General features: G+C 35.6%; 1 non-coding gene across 1 annotated transcript; it reads left to right on the top strand.

Moving 5' to 3' along the window:
- The first annotated feature begins 7030 nt into the window (after positions 1-7030).
- On the top strand, positions 7031-7102 carry TRNAT-CGU (transfer RNA threonine (anticodon CGU)). The gene has a single exon. It is a non-coding gene; the product is annotated as a tRNA-Thr (tRNA).
- Positions 7103-26369: the final 19267 nt, after the last annotated feature.

The raw sequence follows: 26369 nt of genomic DNA, 5'->3' as shown, positions 1-26369 counted from the left end.
TGTAGGAGTTTGTGTGTGATCGTGGAGTATTTTTTGTAAGCGATCGTTTAGTAATACTGAGTGATCGTGTAGAACTTGTAAACGATCGTTTAGCGTTCGGTAAGCGATCGAGTAACAACTATAAGCGACCGTTTAATCTCGTTTGACTCTTATCGTTTAATAAAGAAGTCGTTCATCGTTTAATTGCTTTTTCGGACGATTGTACCAACTGGTTACGATAATAAAGATTTTCAACAATCCGTTTCCTAACAAAATATCAAGGTAAAAATAGTTGTTCTAATTTTCATTGAAGTTGATGAGGTTGAACTTTTCTTCAAACTAGAAATAATAAATTTTCAAAAAGGCAAGTATAGCCTTCCAAATTGTAGAAACTAAATGACTTTGTATGAGCATGTTTGTACTTTTTAAGCTTGTTAATTGCAGTGGTTTGTTCTGTTGTCAAAATTCTTAAGCTCCGAATGGAACTAATCTATTTGTCTAATAGATTACTATTTAATCTGCTAATATGATGCACGTTTGAAGCAATCTTGTGGATAGAGTGTCGTGTGTGAGATGTAATTTTTGTTGTCACGAATAGTAGATGTTATTTGCCAAATGGTTAACTCTTCACACGTCTTATTTTGATCGACAGCATTTTCTCGATTAGTTGCTTGATGTTCGCTTGTTTTTTAAGAATTAAAAAGTTAGTTAGATGGTTTAGATTTGTTTAATTGTTTTACTAGAAAAGACATGTTATTTTGTTGAATTGTAAGTTTCTATTAAGGTTTTCAAGATTCTAAAGCCTTCATTTATCTTAAATTATTGTAAAATTTAAGATTTGGGAGGAGGGGGGAGGGGAAGTTATAAGAGTGATTTACTTATTCTTTTGTGTTGCTAAATCATTAATCTGTTTACAAGAAAAAATCATGTTATGTAACCTTCCTCGCATTGGTTTAATTTGCAATCTATGTTTTTAGTTGAAGTTGATTTTTACTAGAACAATTTACAATCTATGTTTCTCTTAACTGAAGAAACTGCATGAATTTTGATTGACAGATTAGGAAATTTTTAATTTTGTTGTTGTGCTTTCAATATGGCATTCAATTGACAAATTTGAATGGAAGGTTATGTGAACTCTATTGAAACAAAATGTGATTGATTACTTCTGCTAACTTGTGTTGTAGAGTTTGGATTCTTGGTTTGAACATTCTTTCAGTTTTTCAAGTTTTAGAACATGACATAACAGAAGAAACAGTTACGAGCACGAAAATACACAAGTATTTTACTAAATTAATTAAATTATTTTGGTATAATACATTTAAAATAGCATTTTAAACCACCAATATACTTCTTTTCTTTACACTCTTTGTTAAGTCTACTATGGCTTCTATAGTGCAAGTAGAATGTAACTACTAACTTATGGGTCAAGAACTATGGAGTAAATGTTTTAATATGTAGTATGTAATATTTTTCCTATTGTTAATGAAATTGAATCCTTATGTAACTACTAACTTTGGGTCAAGAACTATGGAGTAATTATTAACTCAGTCGCATATTTCTTTTTGTAAATTGTTCTACGATATTTTGTGAAGGGTTGACCTTGATTTTCTTGTACTTAATAGTTCCTTATCTGACTCTTTGAGAATTGAAGTAGTTGAAAATTTTTTCTACGAACAATAGCTGGGACTATACTTTCATTACTTTAGAGATTATGACTTAATTTGTTTATCCAAGTGCCTCACAACTCTATTGATCTTATTCTTTATATTGCTACTCTAGCTTGATTTAAGTCAAAGTTGAGTGTGCCCATATGTTATTATCTTTACTAAGGTATGTTAGTTTCGAAATTCTAGTTTAGTGGTTTGAGATTATAGCATAATTATGTGTAGCTCTCAAAAAGAACTATTAATCCTAGCTTAATTCTGGCTCGTTATTGGATTTTATGTGTTTATTTTTCTATTTTATAGGTACCGAGCAATCAAGAGGTAGAATTGGTGATTTAATAAGGAACGGGGTTAATTTGAAACAATTTGAAGGTGATTTGAGCATATGGGCTTCAAAGGAGTCAAAAAAACCAAAATGCCCCTACTTTAGTGTCGCAACGCTCATGATTTGGTTTTTCCTTATGCTTGACCAACGTTGTAAGACAGAATGTCACGTTACAACGCTACCGATCAGCGTTGCAATGCTACGAGCTTTGACGGACAGAGAGCCTCGCGCACGCGCAAGTGAGCGTCAAGGGGCAGCGTTGTACTTCTTCGCCTGACGCTCCTGATCAATTGCTTCAGCATTGCAACACTAGTTCTAGCATTGCGACGCTGCCTCGATTTTCTATAAATATCTCCTTCAGTGTTAGGTCAAATTATGCTAACTTTTGGGGGCTGAATTGATGGAGGTCGAGGTTAAGCTTCAATCTTCTTCCTTTCTCTTCAAATTTTAGTATCTTTAGGTTAGTTTTTCTTTTTTCTTTTTGGGTTGTAATCGACGGATTGAATGTGTATCTCAAATTTATCTATGAATTAAGAGGTAACTCCTATCTAATTTTTTTAGCAAGAGCCCTATGTTTAATTTCTTGAAGGATTTCTAATTAATTTAATTGAATTGTTGTGAAGTCTTTGGGATGATTTGATTGAATCTTAATGCAATTTTTATAAATTGATCTATTGAAATTATTGTTTGCAAAATCGTCATAGCCTATGCATATATTGATTGATTTAGTTGTGCATATTAGGATAGCATGTGTAAAGTCTAGAATTTTTCTTACTAAATGCATGTATACCCTAATATAATCTTTTCCAAATAAATCATGCTATAAGATATTGCTTTTCTGGCTTGTAGCATGTCTCAACAATGGAATCATTTGGTAATGCAATTCAATTTTAACTTGTATGCCACTAAGAAGGAAGAGTTATAAATTGAATTAGGGCTAATTTGGTTTAATATCGAATTTGGCTAATTGGGCTATTAGATATTCTAATAGGTTGAGGGGTTGATAGATTTAGTATAATTAGTTGATGCCTAATAAAAGAAATTGGTAGGAAACTCTCTTTTTCTCTAGAAATTAGATAGATTTCTATTATAGATTATATTTACCCCTTTTGTTTTAATTTCACGCATTTATCTCTTCCACATCAAAATCCCCATTTAGTTAGAAAATTAACTTAACGAAACCGATCGCGCTTCTCTGTGGATCGACTCGGACTTACCACTATTACTACGTCTTTGTAGTGATAGGAATAATTCGGTATTTACAAATTTTTCTTTTGATCAAGTTTGTGGCTTATTAACGACGTAAGTTTTGGACCTATCATTATGCTTCACAATATTAATGGTAGTTTGGTTTATTAGTGTCGCTAGCTATAATTTTTGCAGTGACTTTGTTTGTGACTTTAATTTTTTTAAATGATTTTGGGAATAAATATGGTATGTTATAAGCCTAACTATAAAGTTCATTACTTAAATTAAATGGTTTGGATCAAAGCATGTGAATGAATTTGAACCTCATGTTTGTACTATTTGGCATTTCTAATTGTGCTGCTTTCTTCTTCTATATCTTTCCAAAGTCGAGAATATAAAGAATATGTACTATTATTTAGTTGTAGCGGTCAGTTGTCTTTTTGGTCAAGAATAACAATTTTGTATATTAACATCCATCATTCCCACTATGTTTTACATTTGAGTCTAACTATTGATTTTGACTTAGTTTTCATAATTAGAATGCTTAAAAAGTTTATAAATTGATTTGCTCTAACTCATTACAATAAATCATGTGTGAATTGCAGTGAAACAGTGGTAACTTTTATTTGGAGATGGCATTATCACCCTTTTTATTTTCAAGTTACTAAGGTCATGTTTCGTTATTATTACATGAAGCTTATTTCATTTTGTAATTTGTTTTTCCTTTCAGTGGAGTTACCATTTTATGGGATTTTTTTTCTTGAGTTTTTTATTATAAGAAGGTTGTTTGATTTGTGCATTTCATTGGAATAGTTGCACAAAAACTTATGATCATTCTTTGGTTTTCAATTATCTCAAGGATTGAATCCATCCATACTGTTTTTTTATGAACATAAATTACGTTCTATTTGGATAATATATATATATATATATATATATATCTTCTAAAATTTAAATTGGCAAATGGTTCTAATTACAGTATCTCTTTGTATACTCACCATACACGCTCATTGTTACAGTCTGCTTGTTTCTCTCGAGGCATTTCTTCTTATTATAGCTTAATAAACTTTCTCATCCAATTCTATTTCTCTAAAAACGGGCTCTCTAATTATGAAGCTTCTGAGAAATAGACTTATGTATATTATTTAATCATCTATTACTTGGTTTGATCGTATGAATTTTTTGGTAGACTTGTTCATAAAGAAGGTTATTTCAATAGATGATGGTAAGATACTATAATGTCCACTAAAAAATTACATTCCAGTAACTAGTCAATGTGAATGTAAAGTACACATTTGTTATCAATAGGTTGTATAACAAACAATTTTTCTTGCCATTTCAAAGTATCATTTACCCACTTTTTAGAAACTCGTTAAGTGGCTTTGATGGTATGTTCGAAATGTCACCTAGTCACATTTTAAAACCTAGTTAAAATGATACTTCGATACTTTCTAGAAATATTTGAGAGTAAAGATGACAGTTAGACACTTATCTGATTGTTTTGAGAGTCAAAATGCTCTTTAAAGTACATACTCTTTCTTTTCTTTTCTTTATTATGATTTGTGCTGTGTTATTTTCTTCTTAAATTACTTGTACATAGAGCTCGTAAGAAAAATCTTAGTTGCCAGTTAATTTTTTTATGCTATTATTATTTGTATTTAATAACTATTTTGGATGATCAATGCATGAGTAGTTAACTTACAAACTATAGCATATTGGGATGATATAGAAATATTATGTTGAGCTGATTTGTACTTGATTTTGGGTTTATTTTCTTTTCATTATTTTCTTTCAATACTGTAGTGGATCTATCTCTTTGTGAGACTGAGATGTTTATCTTTGTATTTTTTGCTTTTAATGATTTGTACAAGATGATTTTATGGTTATTGTCTTCTTTTTTAATCAAATAGGAGAGCAAGGCTTAATGATTTTCTATTCTTTGTTGTTTACGTTGTTTTTCATAGTCAATGTGTTTGAGCCAAATATCAAGTACTAATAGAAGCATTTGTCTTCACATCCTTGAATAGCAATGGGGCCTTGCACTTACGATTTTGAAGGTTGTGTTTTGACCTATATGTGATTAATGTTTGATTCGAAATGATTATTTGCAAATCTAAGCCAACTTTTTGGAAATATATATGTACTCATTTTGTTTGGAATATGAATGTACAAACTGCTTTGTTTGAAAGTACTATGTGTTAGAACACACTATTGATTATATTAGCTTTTCATGTTAATATGATGTTTTATTTGTATCTGCTAGAAATTTGAAGTTTTTGTTTATTTTTATTCTGTAAATGTAGATAAAATGAGATTACATTTTTTGGAGAGTAAACATAATATGGGCTAAAGACATAACTTTTGGAATTTTATTTTGATGTTAATGTTTTAAATACAATATAAATTAATTGAAGTTTATTTAGAATGTTATTTAAAACAATTTGCTAACAATATAAAATGCTATAAAAGTCGTTACATATTATTCTAAAGTGATAAAAATGTGTCAAATATCATTAAAATATTAGACTAACAATATCTACTACGACAGCGTGTTTAAAAATACTATGAAATGTCTTTTATAGCATGTTTATTTTGCAATAAAAAACGTTATGAAAGAAAAATTATAGCATTTTTTTTATCAACGCTATAAACATTTCCATAGCATTAAAAATTATGCAATTGAAAACAGATATTTTATAGCACTTTTATAGCGTCAAAAAATGATATGAAAAGTCAGAGACTTTCAGTAATATCGCATATGACAGCGTCCCAAAAAATGCTATCAAAAGACTACGATAACATTTTTCTGATACTATCGTATGTGATATTTTTTGTAGTTCTATCATGTATCACTATAATTGAGAATTTAAGGAATTCACCTTTATTTCTTTCTGCACCCTCGACAGCTTTTGTGGATATTTTCTACTGGTAAAATTTTCTAATATTTGCAATTAGTTTTACGTTTGGTTATATTTGCAATATTTTAGTCTCATTTTGCTGTATATATGCAAGGAACCTGTTATGAAAGTAAAATTCTTTTAATTCTTGGCAAATGAAATGATGTAACTTTTGTACAATTGCAAATTTTGTGCATGTGAAAGATTGGTTATATGATTTAGTTTTAAACAAACGAACATAAACTTGTAATTGATAGCTCCTAAAATAAGCTATTTTTTTTTTGCATCAATCAAGAAAACTCTTAGGATTTCATGGTTAAATATTATTTATTGCAGACAATCGAGCACAAGTCATTGGGACATCTATTAGATAACATGATGGTTTCATCTCAAAACCAATTAACATTGAGAAGAGTAACATATTTATCTTATAAAGAGTGTGAGATCCATTGATTTTTCTAATTTGAGATCCTCAATCTCTCCTATTTGTAAAGTTAGAAAGAAAAAAAAAAAAAAAAGAATTGTAACTCAAAGAAAATATAAGATCCAAACTATACACTTATTCATTAAAATATATTCGCTCATCTATAATTCCACTCACTTTTCTCCTCTCTTAAGTGACATATTTTATATTCTTTGATAGTATCTACCACCCTAGAAATATGATTCTATATAAGTTTGATGTCCAAAATGAATAGTTCAATTGACATGATGTTTGTATTATCAACTTTAAAGTTAGAAGTCCAATTCTCCCTCTCACCATATTGTAAAAAAAATAAAAGTTAATTTTGAATTTTATATTTACTAATGGTGTTTATACATTTAATCCATAGGGATTAAATTGGACAACATGATAATACTAGAAACTAAACCAAAATAATTATACAAAATGCATGAATCATTATATTAATTATGCAAAGTTGTTATTCTAAATATTAATATAATGATAGAGACGTAATATTGTCAACCTTACAATTGCTTCCATAGCATAGTGGTAGTGTGTTCGTTTCGTAAGTGAAAGGTCGCGAGTTCGATTCTCGCTGGGAGCTTGTCTTTTATCTCGAATTGAAAAGTATGACAAAAGTTATTTGATTTTCGGTCATAATTTTAAATTTGTCCAATAAAAACTGAATTATTATTTGAAAGATTTTAGGTACTTATTAAAACTTTTATTTTACCAAAATAACCTTAAATGAAATAAACCACATTTAATATAATATTTGCTTATTTAAAACCATTTTTAATTCACCCACATTCAATATAATATTTGATATCTAATCGGTGCCAAGTTGGATGAGTGATGGGTTCAACGTTGTCAATCTAATAATATTTATATTGACCTAACATATAGTATTAGTAGCAAGAATGAGTCGAATGGAATTTATAGTAAAATCTCCTTAGGTTAAATTTATCTTTGGAAAGTAATAAAAGACGAGGAGTTTTGGTTTTGGTTTTGGTCCGACATGAAAACTAAAATGCATGAATTTAAAATATTGAAAGTAAGATAGACTTAGAAAGAGATAGAACATAGCACAAAATTACCTTTGCTGACTAAAAGACTGTTGGACTATTTATGGATTAATTCATAGATTTGTAATGTTAATTGGTTATTTGATTATCTAATTATCAAGCCTAATCAGCTCATGTCATATAGACTCCATTAATAGAAAATCAATGCATATGTCAATTCTTAAATTAACTAAATAGTTGTCATGCATATCCTTCTATTCATTTAATCACATTATGTTTTTGGATTTGTTAAAGAGACAAGATTAAACTAGTCTTGTATAACCTAACACTTTTTTATTCTTTAGATTTCATTATCTTTCGTTATGTTTAGTTAAGGTAAGTATGGTAGCTTAGGGGTAGGAGATACCCATTTACATTGATTGTGAGAATTTACTCTTAATTCTCTGATTCTTTGTTGAATGTTTGTGTTTCTTGTTTTAATTGAACTTCTATGCTTAGTTATATGTTCGTCTTGACCATCCATTCATATTAATTTTGTTAAGCTAATGATTAAATTGTATTCAGTGATAGTCAACTATAAGTTCAAACAAGAATGGGTCGAATAAGTACGAGAACTTCTATGTGCCTTGATAGGGTATGGGTCACGTCGAGCAATCGACATTAAAATTTTGTCCTTCCTGGAGGGAGGCAGGTGAAAATTTTTATTGCTTTCATTATTGCATTCTAGTTTAGCTTTTTCTTTTTCTTTTATAGGTAACCCTAGTAAAGTAGAGTATCATATGAAGTGGCGAGCCCTCTTACCACACCTCAAAGACCAAAGCACAAAATCGTTACCAGTGGAGCTTTTCTGTTTACTTGAGCACTTGAGTTTGAACTTTATACTTGAGTTGATTATAGGATGATTCTGCTACATGTATTGTGATGATGATGTTCTGTGATTAGCTTTAGATAACATGTATTCACATCTTTTAGGATTCATCAGCATGCATGCATGAATTTTAGGCCAAATTTAAATTTTTTCTTGATTTACTTGCATTTTTTAGCACATAATCGTCTATATATGGTTTTGAAGGCTTAGGATTGAGTTATTTGACCTATACGTTTTTTGTTAATCCTAAAGGCTCCACCAAGAATCATCCTTTTGCTTGATAGTTTGTAATATGAGACTTAGGGAAAAAAAAAAAAAAGAAATATTTACCTGCTAAAAAAAAGAAGAAGAGAAAGAATCAATTAATGAAAACAAAAATGAAAAAAACTATAAACTTGTAATGTGTATGTATGACTAGGTTGAGATATGCATGACTATGGTGGGATTTATGTTCTAAATTTTCTAGTCTATAAATTTGTAAAGAATTTTTTTTGTATAAATAAAAATCTTATTTATTCTTTCATAAATAAGTGTTATTTATTTCTTCATATAACTTAAATCCAATAAACTAAGATCCAGGTTATTTCATGTAACTTGAACAGTATGTAGTTGACATACAAGTGGATCAGGTTCAAGTAATAACCTAAATGGTCTATACTATGTGGATTAGGTTGGGTATCTTATTTTGGTAACACTATGGATACGACCCACTTTTTAAATGACACAAAAGTTATAAGTGTTACAAACGATTTGATTAATATGGAGACATGTGAGTGAGGTATTTGTGCAATGAGATTGTATAAGATCAGACTGTGAAATATATAATCTCTCACTATAACACCGTTAACTGGAGAGATTAATATTTTATATGATAACCATGTAACTTAATTTGAATCCTGAGTGATTTATGAACTCTTGGTCATGAAAGTTGTCCTTTGATTTGTATGAGTGAGAGTGGTCTTAGTTGCCGACTCAATAAGTCTACCATCTTAGGGATGATACCGAGTGGGGAGCTAGGAAAATAACCTCACAAGATGAAATTCAGTCCTACCCACCTTTAGGGTAAGTAGATAGGTTGCTCCATTAAGTGCTAACTCCATGAATTGAACAATGAGGTCTTGCCCTCTCACTAGCCCGAGAGGGACTTTGTTTATGGCAGGACCATAAATAAATTATTCATTATAAGATCAGTGGTACTTAAGGAGTAAGATGTAACTATAGGAGTAAAACGGTAATTTGACTTAGTTGTAGTTATGAACAACTTGTAAAGGATTGACCTACATAAAATGGTTAATTCAATGGATACATAAATGTACTATTGTTTTTAGGAGTGCAACTTGAAGTGATTTGGAATTCCCACACAACGGAAGCAAACGAACGCTCGTGTCTTTGAAATTCATTTTATTGAACTTAAGAAAAAGAACAAACAAAGACTACGGGACAAACATTCACCCTTAACATGCTTCTACAAAAATAGAGTGGAAAAGGGAAGAAATTATATTAACCCTTGAAGATCTAATCTTCTCGCTTCCTTTCTCCAGTGAGATCATGATCAATGAAAACTTCTCTGCTTCTCCCGAACTCAGCAACACAGCAACACAACTTTGCTTCCCGAACACCACCACAAAGAGTCTTCCTTGTTATCCTCAAGGAGAGAATCATAGGAGAGGAATTGGCTTCCTTGTTAATTTTGGTGAGGGAACTTTGTGTTTTTTTGAGAGAATTTTTCAAAAGATTCAATTGAAGAAGATGAGAACAAGAAGATGATCCTCAAGATGCAACCTTTGTGTTTAAAAAAACAAAACGTTCTTTTCAAATAAACAACAATGTTGGTTATTAATATGTGAGAGAGGAGAGTTATTAATTTTGAATTCAAAATTCAAAACTAAATTATGTTAAACCAATTTAATATAATTAAATCCAAACTATATGTTATATTACATATAACGTATAACCTATAGTTTATTATATCGCATGTAATATAACCTATAGTTTATTTCTTCTCATATAACCTATAGTATCAATATGAATCATATCCATTTTAATTTTAACCTATAGTTTCTATATGAATTGTATTCATATAGTTTAATATTTGAATCATATTCAAATGGTCTCTCATCCAACTAGTTTTCATATGAATTGTAATCATATTAATTTTGACCTATAGTTTTTGTATGAACCACATATAATTAATATTACCATTTAATTAATTTGAACAATTCAAATTAAATCAAAATTTGTTTGATTCTCTTTAATTCTTATTGAGCTAACAAGAGGATCTTATGGACGTACAAATTGAAACCAATGATACGAGCATAATTGATTAAACTCTTTAACCAAATTAATCAACATTCATTCACCGTCGGTTGCTCCTCTAAAGACGAATAGTTGCACTCTTCACATTGTATATATATTTATGTGTCCATTAGATATAACCAATCAACAGCGCATTGAACCTTCACAAATTGTTTGTAAGTACAGTCGGGTCAAAATTATCATTTTACCTATGTAGTTACATCTAACTCCTTAAGTACCACTGATCCCGCTAATAAACAATTAGTCATAGTCTCACTATAACTAGACCCCCCTTTGGCAAGTGAAAGGGTGAGGGCCCTCATTGTTCAAGACCCAAAATCAGCCCTTAAGGAAATAATTCATCTACATACCTTAACAAAGGGAAGGAGTGAATTCCATCTTGTGCAGTTGAGTTTCCAGCTCCCTACTCAGACGAATCCCCAAAATGGCAGGCATATTGAGTTAGAAATCTGGCCACTCTCACCCATGCAAATTAAAAGGACTCACTTTCATAAGTAGGAGTTCATAACTCACTCAAGATTAAGGTCAAGTCACCTATGGTAATCCTAGTGAAATGTAAGTCTCTTCTAGTAATGGTGTTAAAAAGAGAGACTAATCATTTCATGGTACGGTCTTATAGAAACTGTTTGTATAGGATACCTTTGCTCACATGTCTCCACATGAATGATCAAGATCATATCATTATAATACTTTACAACAATTGTAACAATTACAAAATGGGTCATTTTCGTAGTGTCACCATGATAAAGTGCCTAGTCTTATCCATCTACTATAGGCCATTGAAGTTATTACTTAAAGATAATCCACCCGTATATCTCCATATACATGTTTAAGTTACATAAAATAACCTAGAATCTTAGTTTATTGGATTGTGTTAATGTATATAAAATAACAATTATTATCTTAATAATAATTTGTCTACACAAGTTTACAAACTAAGAGAATATAAGAGATTTAGGACATCAATCTCAACACAGCTTTGGGTCTTTAGTGGAGTGTCTCATAGTTAATAAATATTGATTTATTTAATTAAAGAGTTTAATTAATTAATCTTGTATCATTAGAGCTGATAACTATAGGTCCATTAGGTCTCTCTACTAACTTATAACGAGATTAAACAAGGATTTAAATGTTGAAAAAATATTCAAATTGTAGTTTAAGGGAATTTATTGTATATGATGCAATTAATATAATGTATATAGATACATTATTATATAAAATTTTAATTGGAATGAGATTCATATTTAAACATTATAATTTGAAGGTATTAATATTTGAATAAGATTCAAACATTAATTAATATGAATTGGATTCATATTCAAACTATAAGTGATGAGAGTATATGTATATTGGAATATGATATACATTTATATATTGGATTAATAAAATTTTAATATATGGCTTAATTAAATTTGATTGGACTCAATATATATTATCTTTGTTAATTTAATAATTCCCCTACAATTGTAGTGGAATGGGCAGTTAAGATGAGAAGAGTTACAACTCCCCCCTCGTTTTTTCTTTAAATAAAAGGAAATGAAATATGTAGTTTCACTGGGAGAGTTGTCCACGCTTTTTTGTGAAAAACACAGAAAGAAAAATCAATCTCTCTCTCAATTACTCTCATAAAAATTCAATAAAGAAATGTCTGTTCTCCATGCGTCATTGGTCATGTGTTGATCTAAGGGATATGCAAAATGCGTTTAACAACCTATGCGATGACCATGCGTTCCGTTCCTGCCACAAGTTTTCTTGCTCTCTCGCCAAGTATAACGAGATCCTAAGTTTCTCGGTGATCTGAGGTCGAACTCAGGGACTTGTAGCTAAATTTTATGAAGTAAAGTGTTTACGGCGAAGAATAAAAGAATATTGAAGGTTATGGGATATGCGCCACTCCTACTCCTAACTAACAGATTAAGCAGTCGAAGTATGACTATGAGAGATAGAGACACAGAAACTATTAACGCGTAATAAAATGCATGGGAAAATAGATAAAATGGCGAGGATGACTTCACCGCAACTCTTAGCTTGATCGCAAGGGTAACCCCAGCCAGCGCAAGCTATGCAATTATGCTACACACACTTGACAAAGACGCATGCGATGTATATGTGATAGTGTCGAGAGGACTTATGTCTAAGTCTCTATTCTTGCTCACATGCTCCCACACATAAACAAGATGACCGCAGACCACCATATCCTACCTATAGGGTGCATACACTGTGAGATAGCAAACAGAGCTTATCTCTAAGCCTCTATTTTCGCCTATGCGATCCAATCTGACTCTCTCAAGTCTAGATTTGGTCTTTAGACTGCTCTCTCAAGTATGCCTAAATGATGAATGATGCGCTCATAAGAAAAGGTAATCACATAAACAAGGTTGACGTAAGATTATTCCTATCTCTAGGAACATTGCTTATTTTGCTTAACGCATTCCACCACTTACCCTCCCGGGCAGTTAGATACCGCTGATCAGCTCACTGACAAGCATTGCTACAGCATCACACTAAGCAAATAGGATTTTCTCACAACATTCGCGCAATGCACACCTCTCGGTAGTTTGCTACTTGCTTCATATGTCTACACTGCAAGATTGAGTATGCAATACTCTTAGCAATCTTACTTAGTCTTTGCAGTGAAAGTAAAGGATGAGGAGAAAAAGAAGATGGAATCGAAGGAAATAGGGAAATGCATTGATCACAAAATGTATTAACCTCTTAAGCCACAATGTAATACAATACAGAGATAGAAGAGATATGGAGAGCCAGATGGGCAATGTCTTGCATCTATCAGATGTGTGTCAAGGCTGTCGGTGGTGCCATGGATAGGCGATGGAGCAGTCTCTCTCAAGATTTATCTCCGATGGTGCTCCAGTCGTCACTCGGAAGGGTAGGAGGAATGAAGAACTCTCAAGAATATCCTCTCACACTTTTGTAGGAAGAAGCTTAGATATCGTGCTCCAAGGCTTCTATTTATAGAGTTTTATTACCGATAGCATTAATGGTCCTTCTCTGAAATTCTGCAGCTAACTGGGTGATGGACCTACTATGAATCTCTGCTGCTAACGGCGTGGTAGGTGAAATTTCGACATCACCTTTTGATACTCCCAAGGTATGCGTTCATGTTTGGTTTCTGAAATATAATCGCATTCCACCACCCTTGCAGTCATCCCTCTATTATGGTTATACTCTGTAGCCGCAACCTCTATGCAATGGAGGCATGCGGTTAATGGCTGCAACATCCATGCGTCGAGCGTATGCGATCGTATATGCAACACCTCTACGATGGCGAGATTCACCGCATACGGTCGATTCCTGCGTTAGCTACAAAAATAGACAATTGGACGCAAAGTAACGCATAATAGTGGGCAGTTAGCTACCGCTGATCAGCTCACAGACAAGCATTGCTACAGCATCATACTAAGCAAATAGGATTTTCTCACAACACTTGTGCAACGCACACCTCTCGGTGGTTTGCTACTTGCTTCATATGTCTACGCCGCAAGATTGAGTATGCGATCCTCTTAGCAACCTTACTTAGTCTTTGCAGTGAAAGTAAATGATGAGGAGAAAAATAACATGGAATCGAAGGAAATAGGGAAATGCATTGATCACAAAATGTATTAACCTCTTAAGCCACAATGTAATACAATACAGAGATAGAAGTGATATGGAGGGCCAGATGGGCAATGTCTTACGTCCATCAGATGTGTGTCAAGGCTGCCGGTGGTGCCATGGATGGGCGGTGGAGTAGTCTCTCCCAAGATCTATCTCCGGCGGAGCTCCGGTCGTCACTCGGAAGGGTAGGAGGAATGAAGAACTCTCAAGAATATCCTCTCATGCTTTTGTCTGAATCACAAGGATCTGCCCGAAGGCAGAAGCTCAGATATCTGAAGTTGTGCTCCAAGGCTTCTATTTATAGAGTTCGATTACCGATAGCATTAATGGTCCTTCTCTGAAATTCTGCAGCTAACTACATGATGAACCTGCTCTGAATCTCTGCTACTAGCGACGTGGTAGGTGAAATGTCAACATCACCTTTTGATACTCCCAAGGTATGCGTTCATGCTTGGTTTCCAAAGTATCATCACATTCCACCACCCTTGCGGTCATCCCTCTATTATGGTTATACTCTGTAGCTGCAACCTCTATGTGATGGACGCATGCGGTTAATGGCCACAACATCCATGAGTCGAGCATATGCGATCACGTATGTGACGCCTCTGTGATGGCGAGATTCACCGCATGCAATCGATTCCTATGTTAGCTACAAAAATAGACAATTGGATGCAAAGTAACGATAATAGTGGGTTAGCCAAGATTCTTTATGCTGATCGATGTAAGCTCATTTTCTCATAAATTCTTAGTACAATCATCGCAAATTCTACTTAACAGCTTTCATAATTATGAATAAAAGGCCTACAATAACTTGCATTTTTGCCCATCATCACACCCCCAAACTTAGAATCATGCTTGTCTTCAAGCATGCCTTATACTCAAGAAATTCATAATTCACCCTCTGGCTTTCCTTTGCGATGACCAGGCTCTCAGAATATAATTTACTCATATCTCTAACCATGGCAACAATGCTTTCCTCAACTCGGCTACTTCTTGAAAGAGAAATTTTCTAAGCTTAAATTTGGCAAGCCTCTGCTAAAAAACTTTTTACTCATGCTCTGCAACTTTGCTTTTAGCTTTCAACAATGTGTTCATTCAAAACAATTTAAGTTCTGCGATTTATTATTAGCATGTGGCGTTGAACCTGGTTACGCTTTTCATTTTAGCTTGCCCCCACGAGTGTCATGCAGACAGCCAACCTCGGTTGTGTGCCATATGCAACTCAACACTTGCCTTGACTTAATTTGGGCTTGCGCCAGACAGAGGAGTTGCTCTTATGGGTCGATCATGACCACTTACTTTCATTTTGGCTTACCTGCATGGGTGTCATGTGAAGTATCTAACTATGAGTAAGTGTCTTTCACAACTTAACTCTTATCAGCTTGAGTTTCCTCTTTGCGCTGACAGTGAAGTTTTTATTCCCAAACATTTTTTTTATTATTATATTTTTTTTATAGCATCGCAATGTGATAAATGCATTTTTTTGGGACCACTGCTAGAGATCAACAGCATTCTCGCCGAAAAGCTAAAGTTAAACTTATCAGGAAGGCGACAACAAATGTTTGAGTAGAGGTTTATACATAACAAAACTTAGACTGTCATTCTTTGAGGAGGTTATTAAAAGTGATGTGAACCTTGCGATGTTTAGTTAGCAGATGTAGTGAATTATAAATACCATCATGGATGCCAATATATCAATGCAAAGGTAGGTAAGGGGGTAAAAGAGAATTTCAAAAAGATAATGCATGCAAGATAACAAGTAAAAAACCTTTGAGTAGAATAACACTTGCGACCATGCTTTAGAATTCATGCGGTCAAAGCCATGCATTGAATGATGGGGAGGATTCTTCCATTGTAACTGTGCATCGAGGAGCATTATTGTTGCACCTATAAGGAGCGAATGCACCACATCCAAGAAAGCAGCTGCATATCCAAAACAACAATAATTAAAATACACTAAGCTAAGAAAGAAAGGTAAAGATAGAGTAGAAGACGTCTCTGGAAAAATGGGAGTGAGGTCATCGCAAGGAGTCTTCCATGCAGGAGATTGATCTCAACTGCTTGGGTTAAGAAGCTTATCCTGACCATTGGAACTTCCGGCAATTGTTGGACGCATGTTGGTCATCACACACTTATAACTACCTTCAGCTCATGCAATTGATGGCCTTTTTATCTCGGGTAAATACTGGCTTTCGGCGCATCGCCTACACTTCAAATATTGTTTGCAACTTGGTCGCACAAGTTACAATACTCCCAAGGTAAAAAGGGTGCCTACAAAACACAAAACTCAACAAACTAGTAGCTGCCAAGTCCCCGGCAACGATGCCAAAAACTTGATGGTATGGGAAAATGGAGGTAAATAAATATGCATTCATTGTTGGTTCTCCATGCGTTGCTGGTCATGCGTTCATCTAGGATATATGCAAAATGCGTTTAATAACCTATGTGATGACCATGCGTTTCGTTCCTGCCACAAGTTTTCTTGCTCTCTCGCCAAGTATAACGAGATCGTAAGTTTTTCGGGTGATATGAGGTCGAACTCAGGGACTTGTAGCTAAATGTTATGAAGTAAAGTGTTTACGATGAAGAATAAAAGAATATTGAAGGTTATGGGCTATGCGCCACTCCTACTCTTAACTAACAGATTAAGCAGTGGAAATATGACTATAAGAGATAGAGACACGAAAACTATCAACGCATAATAAAATGCATGGAAAAATAGATAAAATGGCGAGGATGACTTCACCGCAACACTTAGCTTAATCACAAATGTAACGCCAGCCAATGCAAGCTATATGATTATGCTACACACACTTGACAAAAATGCATGCGATGTATATGTGATAGTGTCGAGAGGCCTGCCCTCTTCCTGCTGCGAGGGCGTTGCACGAAATCAAACCGCTCCCCTGTCTAAGTTTCTATTGTTGCTCACATGCTCCCACACATAAACAAGATGACCGCATACCACCATATCGTACCTATAGGGTGCATACGCTGTGAGATAGCAAACAGAGTTTATATCTCTAAGCCTCTATTCTTGCCTATGCGATCCAATCTGACTCTCTCAAGCCTAGATTTAGTCTTTAGACTACTCTCTCAAGTATGTCTAAATGATGAATGATGCACTCATAAGACAAGGTAATCACATAAACATGGTTGACGTAAGATTATTCCTATCTCTAGGAACATTGCTTATTTTCCTTAATGCGTTCCACCATTTACCCTCCCGGGCAGTTAGCTACCGCTGACCAGCTCACAGACAAGCATTGCTACAATATCACACTAAGCAAATAGGATTTTTTCACAACACTCGGGCAATGCACACCTCTCGGTGGTTTGTTACTTGCTTCACATGTCTACGCCGCAAGATTGAGTATGCGATTCTCTTAGCAATCTTACTTAGTCTTTGTAGTAAAAGTAAAGGATGAGGAGAAAAAGAAGATGGAATCGAAGGAAATAGGGAAATGCATTGATCACAAAATGTATTAATCTCTTAAGCCACAATGTAATACAATACAGAGATATAAGAGATATGGTGGGCCAGATGGGCAATATCTTGCGTCAATCAGATGTATGTCAAGGCTGCCAGTGGTGCCATGGATGGCCAGTGGAGTAGTCTCTCTCAAGATCTATCTCTGGCAGAGCTTCGATCGTCACTCGAAAGGGTAGGAGGAATGAAGAACTCTCAAGAATATCCTCTTGTGCTTTTGTCTGGATCACAAGGATCTGCCCGACGGTAGAAGCTCAGATATCTAAAGTTGTGCTCCAAGGCTTCTATTTATAGAGTTTGATCGCCAACAGCAGTAATGGTCCTTCTCTGAAATTCTGCAACTAACGGCGTGATGAACCTTCTCTGAATCTCTACTACTAACGGCGTGGTAGGTGAAATGTCAACATTAGCTTTTGATACTCCCAAGGTATGTGTTCATGCTTGTTTTCTGAAGTATCATCGCATTCCACCACCCTTGTGGTCATCCCTCTATTATGGTTATACTCTGTAGCTGCAACCTCTATGTGATGGACGCATGCGATTAATGGCCGTAACATCCATGTGTCGAGCGTATGAGACGCCTCTGCGATGGTGAGATTCACCACATGTGATCGATTCCTGCATTAGCTACAAAAATAGACAATTGGACACAAAGTAATGCATAATAGTGGGTTAGCCGAGATTCTTAATGCTGATTGATGTAAACTCATTTTCTCTTAAATTCTTTGTATAATCATCGCAAATTCTACTTAACAGTCCTCATAATTCTAAATAAAAGGCCTACAATAACTTGGATTTCTGCCCATCATCATTCACCTTGAAGATTTTTGTATTTTTCAGGGAACATGAAAGATTTTCGATCTTCTTAAGTTTATGCTTCTTTGGGTTTTTGAAAGAACTTCCCAAGCTCTTGCTCTTCTTTGGAGATGTTAGAGCTTTGGGCTCAATCCCTTTTACTTGCACATTGAAAATGAAGCAAAGATTAGAAGCTTTGTTTTTGTATTTGATATTACAGTTGAATTTTGAATTTGAATTATCAGTTAAAGGTTTTTCATTTATACAAATTTTGTTTTGCAAATTTGAATCTACTTTTAATATATTTACATTTTGGCAAAATTTGTTGTTGAAAGAATTATCATTATCATCTTTTGAAGAAGATTCATTCTTTTCAAAAAATTGAAGTGAAGAATTAGAAACATATTTTTTATTTGAATTATCATGGTCATAAAAGTGAAGAGATGCATGAGAAGAATTATGAGTAGTCAAATCAAAACCATAGTGTCAATAGAAGGGGCTGCCAAACAATTAGAACTTTTATATAACATGGAATCAACAATGTGATCAATTTCATCATATGTGTCTATGGAGCAAAGATAATAATACTCCTCTGGAAATTTCATGGGTATATATTGAAAGATTTCACCTCTCCATCAAATTCTACCGATAAAGACCCCTTATCTACATCAATTCTAGTGCTTCCAATTTTTATGAAGGGTCTACCAAGTAAAATATTAGAAGAAGAAGTAGAGTATGGTTCATCCATTGTCAAAATGTAAAAATCAACTGTAAAAATTAATTCTCCAACTCTCAACAAAACATCCTCTACTATGTGATAGGTCTTGTAAAAGACTATCGTTTCTATATTAAAACCCTAAATTTTATCATATTTGTTTGCTTAAAATGTCTATTTGTAGGTAAATTCCAATCCTGACTCAAACGAAGTTATTTCGAAAGAATTGAAGCTAATTCAAGCCACATGACACCAAAAAACCACTTGACAAGAAGATCAAGGACAAATTACCACTTTGCTCCTCAAGGGGAACAATTCAAAATACTTCAGCAATGCTTGTAGCGTCACTGTGCTCCTTACAACACTGAGCCTAACGCTAGCTCGACGCTAGAAGATAGACTGCACCTATTTTCTGCAAATACAGACAGCGTCGCAATGCTTCACCCAGGATCACAATGCTATGGAGATTGACGGAATCGTCTACATGCACACGGGCGCCTTGTTCAATCGAGTGTCAGCGCAACATTGCAATGTTAGCCCAACGCTTCTTGGTTTTTTTTTTTTTTTATGATTTAGCATTGCAACACTAGCCTTGGCGTCGTAACGCTACATCTGTAGATATAAGTACAATTGTTTCATTTTCAGAAAAAAAATAGGAGGGGAACTTCAATTTTTAGAGAGAGAATTTGAAATTACAGAGCTATTCTTGTAAATTTCGGAGAGATTCTGTCAAGTTGTATTCAATTATTGTACCAATTATGCAACTATCAATTGATTTCTTGAAGAATTTCACTATCTATGAGTAGGTAATTCTTTTTCTTGGGGAATTATGCAGATTGACACTTTCTTGAGACTTTTCTTTGAATTTCTTTCATGTAGTTACTTTCTTTTGAATGTTCTTGTTAAGATTTCAAATAAAATTGATTAAGAATGAATTGACAACTCAAGATTAATCAATTTTTGTATGTGTTAGGTTTTTAAAGGATGTATATTTTTCATGTTAATTCCCCCAGAATTGTGTTGATTATTTGCTTTAATTGTTAATTTTGTAGGATTAAACGATCCCTGAAGTATTTTGGAGTCATTACAAGAAAATTGTGCTAAAAAGAAAAAAACTTACAAGAAAAATTAACAAATTGAAGAGAATCGAGTAACATCCAGGAGAGCATCGAGTAAAGCTGTTGGATCATCGACTGATAGCTTGTAGAAATACTAGTTATTATGCTTTTTTATTTAGATTATGGGGCAAAAAGAAGGAAAAATTGCGTCAATAGTATAGAAATTGGCTTAGAAATACGAAAATTGTTAACTGTCATGAACACACCCACTAACCCCATTGCGATGGCGAAATGGAATGTCAAAGTCTTTGCTTTGCAGGAAATAGGTCACTGCATGCTTTAATTGCTTGAGGACAAAAATGATCAACAGCAATTGATCAAGAACAGAAAAAGATCAATGCAATTGCAGCACATGTGACGATCGATCATGGATTCAAGCATTTACACCACATGTGGTAATCAAAACAACTACACTATATGCGGCAATCGATCGAAGATGTGAAGAGCAACGCATTCGCGGGCCTCTGACAATTGTATAGCTTTTCTGTTGTACGATTTTGACAAATTGATCGTGGAGCAGAGCGAACATTTCCATTATGCCATGGCAGGAATTATCAGAATTACAAAGTTGGACCACCAATACAAGAGCCGACGTCTATAAATAGCTTCCTTGAATTCAATGTAAAGGAGGCTGGTCTGAAGAGACATTACAGAGAAAATCTGGGAGAACGACGAGACAAGGCTGAAAGGTGAGTCTCTGAGCAAGAAATTCTTTCCATTACAGAAGAAGAAGCTCTGTGTGAGAGGTCACTTCTACTTGGAAAGCAAACCTGAGAGGGAAGCTTTCCACTCCATTTCATCCACACGACGGCAAGCACAATGTCTCCAATCGGGATCTGTGTCAAGACATAGACATTCTTTCCGTATTTGTTTCTATCTTTCATTCATCTACTGTGTTCATCTTTCTTTAATCTTTCATTCATAATAATGTATCAAACGCTGATCTTTAGAATTAAATATCATTATCGTAATCATTATCATCTCTCTGTTCTTTTCCACACTTTTCTCATCCATTTTCTCCATCATGTGTCACTAATTCCTTGGGTAAAGGGGAAGGATTAAGCGAGTGAGTTAATCCTTGTTAAGGAAATCGGCTGAGTTTAGCTAAAGCATGCTCGACAACATCTTCACCTGTGAGAGCAGAAGTGAAGATGTCATTTCGCCTATCGAGAAAAGGTTGGAAGAATGCGTTAACTAAAGCGAGAAGTATTTCTAGAGATAGAAACAACATTGCGTTCATTACGTTCATCCCTGTTTCACCATAGACATATGGGAATGCGGCCGATCACTGAAAGGTGTAAACCAAGGAAAAACAAAATCTCAATTGCGTCCATAACGAGATTGATGAACTTGCAATGTCCTTTCCCTCAACTCATTCTTTTTCTGACTCATTCACAAGACTTGCCATAGCATTCATTAGATTCTTTTGTACAACTTCATAGCCAGTCCTCATCCTGTATCATATGTAGTCTAGTCATTTATGTTATCATCGCAATTTACTTTTCTGCACAAACCAATTCTTTATTCTTTATGTTAAACCGGTCACTTATACCACATTAGTATCACAATAACAACAATAATTCTCATGTTCAACCTCAGGTCAATCTGAGAAACTTGTGTTGGAATTATACTTGGTTCTAGTGCAAGAAAACTTGTGACACGCACTACATCATCGCATACTACGAAGCATATTATCATCATCGCATACACCTAGAACGTAGTATCGCAACAATATCTTTATCGCAAAGCACTTGAGCGCATAGAGCATCATCATTTTCATTCATTAGTGCATAATAATACACATAGATAAAGAAATACAAATTTTATGATTACAAGTTTTTGGCACCGTTGCCGGGAACAAGAACTTGAATTATTCATCCATTCATCAGTAGTGCATAAGCGATATAGAAAAAGATATATTTTTACGTTATCAAGTTTTTGGCATAGTTGCCAGGAATTGGTAACAGTTAGTATTGAATATTTTTGTGGTATTTTGCAGGACAGGTCTCTGCTATACTGTTTGTTTATCGCGAAGAGCAGGCTGATGGTTTATGAGTACTGGGACTGATCCAGAATTTTAAGTTGACCCAGAGATCGAGTGTACTATTTGGGCAAGAGCACACCAGAACCGAATTAGGTGAAGAAGAGAAAACATGGCTAATAACAGAGGCCCGATGGGAATCAAGGGGTACATCGGCCAGCGCAAGACCCTGTTTTTCTTGCTGCAGACCGCAATATCCCAATGAGGAACTATGCGGCGCCCAACATATATGACTTCTTGTTCGGAATTTCAAGACCCGCAGTTGAGGAGAATGCAAGGTTTGAGATAAAGCCGGTCATGCTACAAATGATCCAAAATGCGGGACAATTCAGAGGTCTACAAGGAGAAGATCCGCATGCTCACTTGACCAGATTCGTAGAAATGTTCAACACATTCTCCATACCTGGTGTGACTCCTGAAGGAATTAGGTTGTATCTCTTCTCATATACACTGCGGGATGAGGCTAAGAGGTGGGCTCATTCACTAGAGCCAAATGAAATCAACTCATGGGACCAGTTGGTTGAGAGGTTTATGAAGAAAATTTTCCTGCCCGCCGTCAACGCAAGAAGACGGAGGGACGTGTTAAATTTTGAACAAATGGAATATGAAACTCTTAGCACCGCCTGGGTGCGATTCAGACTACTAGTGAAGAATTGTCCGCACATCGGGATTCCCGATTGCATTATGAAGGAGACTTTTATAATGGCTTGGATCGATCAACGCAAGCAGTTGCTGAGCCTCTGCAGCAGGAGGGTTCAAGGACAAGACGTATACGGAAGCAAAGATCATCTTAGATCGCATTTTGCGAAATACAGATGATTGGATGGATAATGAGTATGGGGGAAGAGGCTCGAAACGAAGAAGAGCAGAAAGTGCCATTGTACTAGCTGATACAATGACCATCCTAGCCGCCTAGATGGCCACAGTAACCTCACTCCTCTAGACGATGGCGATAAATCAAGGAACCCTCTCTCAGGGTGCAGCGCAAGCCAATGTGCTAGCACAAGTGGCAGCAATTAGCTGTGCACAATGCGGAGGGGGGTCATTCTACAGAAATGTGCCCATTGAACCCGTAATCAATGTACGCCATTCAGAATAACCCGTATAGAAACTCACATATAATTCGGGTTGGCGGAATCACCCCAACTTCAGTTGAGGAGGTAAAAACGATCAGGGAGGCCAGAGGAATTCACAGAACAATTACAGGAATCAAGGAAATCCTCCAGCTTTTCACCAGGGTCTGAATTAGAGTCACAAACGGAAATTGCACAACCGACCTTCACATCAAACACCTCTACAAATTCATCATCCTTGGAAGCCCTGCTAAAGCAGTACATTGAGAAAAATGATGCGGTTATGTAATCACAAACGTCTTCTATAAGGAATTTGGAGGTCCAAGTAGGGCAACTGGCAGTCGAGCTTCGAAAGAGAACACCGGGAATGCTGCCAAGTAATTCAGAAGCCCCAAGATCTCATGGGAAGGAACAATGTCAGTAGTGACATTGTGCAGGCAAGTCTGACTGCCTACGAGGATGCGGATTGCGGTATCCTTGAACAACTTTTTTTCAATCAGCATCCCTAACATCTATCTTTATCGCTTTCTTTTATCGCTTTTCTCTACTGCTTTCTTTATTGCATTATTACTGCTTCTTACATTAGTCTTTACTACTTTCTGAATTTACTTCTACTTCAATTCAAGTTTCGTTAATTTCATGCTTTGTTGAATTTATTTACTTTCCAGCCTTAGTTTTCATTGAATCTAATTTTAGTGAATGAATACTAAAAAGAAAATCAGCACCGCAAAGGCTTATCAACTTGGTTTTGGGGTAAGCGTTGTATTGTTGATGAAATAAAAAAAATAAAAAAATAAAAAAATAAATTTAAACTTTAATAACATCTAGTATGCATTGCGATGATGGGTGTATCTTGTGTGAATAGATACACTTTGCGTCCATCTTCCTCAAATGCATTGCATTGACGAATGAGTTGCGCGCATATGTACCCTGTGCCCGTCCTCAGCAAAAATGCACTATGTCGAGGTAGTGTTGCACTGGTAAAAATACTGTACGCTCGTCCTCCAAAAATGCGCTGCGATGATGGGTGTGTTGCGCTAATGCATACTTGTGCCCAACCTCTGCAAATATGCATTTGCGGTAACGGATGCATTGCGTTAATCCTTAAAATTGCGCCCGTCCGAATAAAATAAAATGATAAATTTTTGCGAGAGAGTAGTCGAATCGTTTAAGCTTCCAAGGGAATTATGACTTAGCAGACGAAAGGACTTCCTTTTTGCTAAATCATAATGGGAGGAGCGCGGTGGCAGGCTTTTTGAGAATCTCGAGGCCTACCATGCAAAGATTGCGTTAAGCCCATCAAGGCCTAACCTATAAATCTCACTCTCCTTCAACCGAGGAGCTTATTTGAATCCCTCGCGAAAGAAACCCTAAGCAATTCTCTACATACCTATTACCCTTTCGATTTCCTTCCTAAGTCTTAAGAAATTTCCAACTCTTTCACTCAACTAAAACCATGGCCGGACAATCTTCACACTCATCTTCCCTACCATCATCGCCTTCCTAAGCCCCCGTCACCACACGGGAGGCGGCATTCCTCGCTGCTAGCCGCCACCTCGCCGCCTAGCCCAAGCCTGCCCAAAGAATGGCCTGAAAACCCCGACGAAAGACCTCTATAGCCAAACCACTCACCATCCAAGAGGGGCCGAGAACAGAGAGTGCCCCTTCCACCAGACCTGAGGTGGCACTCCCAGTACCTTCGTCAGAAAGCAAACTGAAGAGAAGAGACGATAAAGAGGTATTTGGGAGCATTTTGAGTAATATGGAAAGAGAGGGGGGGCTACCGAAAGCTGGAGTTGTAAACCAGCCTCTACCTTCGGAGGAGGAAATGGTTGAGGCTTTGTGGAGAAGGGCCCTGTCTATTGCAGATCCTAAGGAGACTATTCCAACAGACTCTAATGAGGGACCCATCAAGGCCGTTTTGGAAAATGGTAGGAGCGAAGAAGCAGCCGGAGACGGCTGAAGGGAAGAAGAAGAGAAAAAGCAATGAAAAACGGGTGGAAGGAGATGAAGCTGCCCGGTTGAAGAAAGAGCAGAAAGAAAAGAAGAAGAGTGAAAAGAAACAATGCAGGCAAAAAGAGAAGCGCCTGAAGAAGAAGGAGAAAAGGAAGAGGGCGGAAAGCCCAGATTTTGACGGAGAATCAACCACCGCAAGGGTGGAAGCAGGGGTGTCAACGCAAGTCAAAGCATCAGCACAACCTCAAGTTTCATCATCGTATATCAGAATGATTGCGACTGAAGATAGAGAAGATCCAGACATTACCCCTCTGATGCGGCGTCGCAAGTAGAATGCGCCACAAGGGTCTACAAGCGATATATTATTTTTTCAATGCATAGCAGAAGAAGATGTGAGAAGAAAAAACGAAGAAGAGGAGAAGCAAGAAAAGATGTCACGTGCATGCCAAATCATCGCATCAGCCGATTTGGCCAGAAAACTGCACGATGAAGACGTGCACCGTGACAACGCAAAGGCAGAAGAAGAAGAAATAAGAAGGCTCGAAGATGAGCAACGCATTTTGCTTGCCTCGAAGCAGTTTGAGAAAGAAATGAGAGGAGAAGAAAAAAAAAGAAAAGAAAGAGAAAGAGGAGAAGGAAAGACAACGAAAAGCAAATGTGCAGCGCGTCAGAGAAAACAAGAGAAAAGAAGTGGCGGAATGGAAAAGGGAACAAGAAGAGCAACGCAAGGAAAGGGAACGCAAACAAAGACAAAAATCCCGCCTTGCGTCTGCTAAAGGTAAGGGAAAAGCTAAAGTTGAGAGCAGCGAGCTTGCGTCGACCAGGAGGCGCCATCAATAAAGAAAGAAAATGATGATAT

The sequence above is a fragment of the Benincasa hispida genome, chromosome 8, assembly GCF_027475165.1.
Source record: "Benincasa hispida cultivar pf3 chromosome 8, pf3_genome.v1.1, whole genome shotgun sequence".
Taxonomy (NCBI): domain Eukaryota; kingdom Viridiplantae; phylum Streptophyta; class Magnoliopsida; order Cucurbitales; family Cucurbitaceae; genus Benincasa; species Benincasa hispida.
The sequence above is the reverse complement of the archived record's forward strand: the minus strand, read 5'-3'. Positions and strand labels throughout refer to the sequence as shown.